General features: G+C 41.0%; 1 pseudogene; it reads left to right on the top strand.

Annotated features, from left to right (window-relative positions):
* Positions 1–2,037: 2,037 nt before the first annotated feature.
* On the top strand, positions 2,038–3,738 carry LOC102849726 (annotated as a pseudogene).
* The last annotated feature ends 1,460 nt before the right edge of the window (positions 3,739–5,198 follow it).

Below are 5,198 nucleotides of genomic sequence, written 5' to 3'. Positions count from 1 at the left end.
CTTAGGTTGTTTCCAACTCCTTGCTATTGTGAACAAAGCCACCATAAACATGGGTGTGCATATATCTGCTTGGATGTCAGTTACGGGTTACAGTCTCTTTGGGGTATATTCCCAGTAATGGAATTTCTGGGTCAAATGGTATCTCTATTTGTAACTTTTTGAGAAAACGCCATACCACCTTCCACAGTGGTTGTACCATTTTACACTCCCACCAACAATGAATAAGGGTTTCAGTTTCTCCACAACCTCGCCAGCATTTGTTGCTTGCTGTTCTGTTAAATTTTACTATTCTGACTGGGATGAGATGATATCTCATAATTGTTTTAGTATTTGTCCTTTTGTGACTGAGATATTTCACTCAGCATAATGTCCTCCAGAGTCACCCATTTTGTGAAATATTTCATGAGTTCCTTGGTTTTCAATGCAGCATGGTATACCATTGTATACCATGGATAGCTTCTCTATCCATTTGTTTGTTGATGGGCACTTAGGTTGTTTCTTACTCTTTCCTATTTTGAACAAAGCAGTGATAAACGTGGGTGTGCACATATCTGCTTGGGTGGCAGTTATGGTTTCTTTGGGGTATATTCCCAGTGGTGGAATTGCTGGGTTCTTGAATGTTTCTGTGATGCTGGAAACCATGCCAACGATATTTCAATACCAACAGCATGACCTAAAGTAGAGAGGCAAGTAAAGCGTTAGACAAGGCAGACTAGGAAGAAAGGCCTGGTGATCTATTTCTGAAACTAAGCAATGAAAAGCCTCTGGACCACAACTCTCTTGTTTTGGAAAGGTCATCAGGAGAAAAACAGTGAGAGGACTGTGTTGTGCTTGGTGAAGTAGATAGCCAAGGAGAGTAGGAAGCTCTTGGTAAGATGGATGGCACAGTAACCACAGGCTGGACTGGAACATGATGATTATGAGAATGGCATAGAACCAAGTGGTGTTTCATTCTGCTGTACAGAATCATCATGAATTAGAGTCAAGTCTGCAATAACTAACATCATCATTGAATAAAGTGGCGTTCACTCACTGCTGTCAAGTCAGTTCTGACTATACTTCACCCTCCATTGGATATCCAAGGCCATAAACTAAATAAGAGGAAATTGCCCTTGTTTCTCTTCCAGAGTCACCAGTGGAGCTGCACACCAGAAAAGTGCCTCCTTTGGACTGACAGAATAGCTCTCTAAGCCACCAGTGCCATGTTGCTGTTACTATGTGCCCTTCAGGTAGAACCAACTTGTAGCTAATGCTCAAGTGGGTTTTCAAAGATTGTCCATCTTTTGCCTTCAGAGCTAATGGATTTGAAATGAGTGTTTTTGGGTTGACAATGCAATCTCTTTACCCACTACACCACCAAAGGTCCCTTTTGTTGTTGTTTTTGTTAAGTGTCATCAAGTTGACTAGGAGTCATAGAAATGCTAAGAAAAAAAATATCTGAACCCTGTCCTATCCTGTGCCATCGTTACAATCTCTGACACATTCAAGCTCCTTGCAACAGTTATTGTGTCAATCCAACTGGTTAAGGGTACTCTTCTCTTTTGCCAACCCTCTACCTTTCCAAGTATGATATCCCTCTCTATGGGATATTCCCTCCTACCAACATGCTCAAAGCATGTGAGACGAAGCTTTATCAACTTTGGCTGCAAGGAGCATTCTGGCTATACCTTCTCCAATAGAATCAAATATTGCTATTGTTATTGTTGAGTACCATCAAATTGAAGCCAACCCATAGCTGACCCCCCAGCAGGTTTTCAGAGGCAGTTAATTGCACAGAAAGTGATTGCCTTTCCTTCTCCCATGGAACAGCTGTTGGATTCAAATTGTGTGCTTTCAGGAGTGCGGCACACACCAAAGAAATGGCTAAAGAAGCTGTGATATATTCACACAATTAAATACCATGCAGTACTGAAAAACAAGAAACTCATAAAATATTATACAAAATGGGTGACCCTGGAAGACATTATGCTGAATGAAATATGTCAGTCACAAAAGAGCAAATATTGCATAATGCCACTATTGTAAATCAAGACTGACATGTCGGTTGGTGGGAAACTGAGAAAAGAAGGGATGAATATTGTACACTGCGTTGAAACAGTTGATGGAAAGAATTGTTTCAAAGGTCTGTATGATCGGGTATTATGTGCATGACAACAGTTCAGAATAAGTGGTGAATAACAAAGTGGACTGGGAAGGGGGAGGGAGGAGATTGTGCAACAATCAATGAACAGAAATTCAAGTTCTTGGTAAACTTTCATTAAAATATCAACAAAAAATATACTGAAAGAGCTATTGAAAAAAATGAACGGTATGCTTCTCAATGATTGCAAAGCATTTGTTGGACATTTTAAGTCTCGCAAGAACGAGACGCAGAACTCGGAGCTAGGGCTAAAGAGCTTACCAATGTTTACATCAAGAATTTTGGAGAGGACATGGATGATGAGCGCCTTAAGGATCTCTTTGGCAAGTTTGGACCTGCCTTAAGTGTGAAAGTAATGACCGATGAAAGTGGGAAGTGCAAAGATTTTGGATTTGTGAGCTTTGAGAGGCATGATGATGCACAGAAAGCGGTTGATGAGATGAATGGAAAGGAGCTCAATGGAAAACAAATTTATGTTGGTCGAGCTCAGAAAAAAGTGGAACGACAGACGGAACTTAAATGCAAATTTGAGCAGATGAAGCAAGATAGGATCACCAGATACCAGGGTGTTTACTTATATGTGAAAAATCTTGATGATGGCATTGATGACGAACGTTTCCGCAGAGTTTTCTCCATTTGGTACAATCACTAGCGCAAAGGTTATGATGGAGGGTGGTCGCAGCAAAGGATTTGGTTTTGTATGTTTCTCCTCCCCTGAAGAAGCCACTAAAGCAGTTACAGAAATGAATGGTAGAATTGTGGCCATGAAATCTTTATATGTAAATTTAGCTCAGTGCAAAGAGCGCCAGGCTCACTTCACTAACCAGTACATGCAGAGAATGGCGAGTGTCTGAGCCGTGCCCAACCCCGCGATCAACCCCTACCAGCCAGCACTTCCTTCAGGTTACTTTATGGCAGCTATTCCACAGACTCAGAATCGTGCTGCGTACTACGCCTCCTAGCCAAATTGCTCAATTAAGACCAAGTCCTCGCTGTACTGCTCAGGGTGCCAGACCTCATCCATTCCAAAATTGCCCGGTGCTATCCACCCAGCTGCTCCTAGACCACCATTTAGTACCACGAGACCAGCTTCCTCGCAAGACCCACGAGTCATGTCAACACAACGTGTTGCTAACACATCAACACAGACCATGGGTCCCCATCCTGTGGCTGCTACTGCTGCCGCAGCTACTCCTGCTGTCCGCACTGTGCCGCAGTATAAATACGCTGCGGGAGTTCGCAATCCTCAGCAACACCTAAATGCACAACCACAAGTCACCATGCAGCAGCCTGCTGTTCACGTACAAGGTCATGAGCCTTTGACTGTTTCCATCTTGGCATCTGCGCCCCCTCAAGAGCAAAAGCAGATGTTGGGTGAAAGGCTGTTTCCCCTTCTTTAAGCCATGCACCCTACATTGGCTGGTAAAATCACTGGCATGTTACTGGAGATTGATAATTCAGAACTTCTTCATATGCTTGGGTCTCCAAAGTCTCTTCGTTCTAAGGTTGATGAAGCTGTACCTGTATTACAAGCCCACCAAGCTAAAGAGGCTGCCCAGAAAGCAGTTAACAGTGCCACTGGTGTTCCAACTGTTTAAAATTATCAGGGACCATGAAAGAAAACTCGTGCTTCACCGAAGAAAAAGAACTAAACATCGAAAAACTGAAATATTGTGGGGAAAAAAAATCATTGCAAAATATAAAATTAAAAAAAAAAAAGAAAGGAAACTTTGAACCTTATGTACCGAGCAAAAGCCGGGGCTAGCACGTGCTAGTCTTAAATTACTTACTCATTTAAAAACAAGAACAAAAAAAGGAAAAAATAGTAAAATATAAAAACAAATTAATGTTTTATAGACCTTGGGAAAAAGAATTTTCAGCAAAGTACAAAAATTTAAAGCATTCCTTTCTTTAATTTTGTAATTCTTGTGGAATAGCTCAGAATGTCAGTTCTGTTTTAGGTAACAGAATTGATAACTGAGCAAGGAAACATAATTTGGATTTTAAAATTCTTGCTTTAATAAAAATTCCTTAAACCGTGGGGGGAGGGATCTACACACCCATGTTTATTGCGGCTTTGTTCATGATAGCAAGGAGTTGGAAACAACCTAAGTGCCCATCAATAAATGAATGGATAGAGCAGTTGTGGTATAGTCACACACTGGAAATACTATGCAGCACTGAAAAACAAGGAACTCATGCAATATTATTCAAAATGGGTGACCCTGGAGGACATTATGCTGAGTGAAATACCTCAGTCACAAAAGGACAAGTATTGCATAGTGCCACTGTTGTAGAACAAGGCTGACATCAGGGTTGGGGGGAGACTGAGAAAGATGGGATAAATAATGTATACTGCATTGAAACAGATGAGGGAGAAAACTGTTTTAAAGGGATATGTGATTAGGTATTTTTGCCATGATGGGAGTCCAGAGCGAAGGCTGCATAGTGGAGTGGATCTGGGGAGAGAGATTGTAAAACAATTGGGGAACTTTTCTTTTACTTTTCGAAGAGAAGAGTGTACTGAGAGGGGAGGTTGGGCAGGGAGAAAAGTGCAACGATGAATGAATGGAAATCCAAGTCTGTAAATTTTCATTAAAATTAATAAAAAAATAAAAAGCATAAAAGCAACAACAAAAAAATACTTTCCCAGTATAATACATCTTCTGACCTCCTGACTGCTGCTACCAAGGGTATTAATTGTGAATCCAAGCAAGATGAAGTTATTAACAGTTTCAATCTTTTCTCCCTCTATCATGATGTTCCCTATTGGCCCTAAGTGTGAGGATCTTTGTTTTCTTGATGTTGAGATGCAATCCATGTTGAAGTCTTTATTCTTTGGTCTTCTGCAGCAAATGCTTCAAGTCCTCCCCACTTCCACAAAGCAGGGTTGTGTCAACGCATAACATAGGTTACTGATGAATCTTCCTCCAACCCTGATCCCACATTCTTCTTTACAGAGTCCAGCTTTGCCAATTATTTTTCTTGGCATACAGATTGAGTAGGTATGGAGAAAGGATGCTACCCCGACATATACCTTTCTTAATTTTTTTTTATT

This window comes from Elephantulus edwardii, unplaced genomic scaffold, assembly GCF_000299155.1.
Source record: "Elephantulus edwardii isolate Elephantulus edwardi_28Jun2011 unplaced genomic scaffold, EleEdw1.0 scaffold00279, whole genome shotgun sequence".
NCBI lineage: Eukaryota > Metazoa > Chordata > Mammalia > Macroscelidea > Macroscelididae > Elephantulus > Elephantulus edwardii.
Note: the sequence above shows the minus strand (reverse complement) of the source record. Positions and strands in the feature narration are given on the sequence as shown.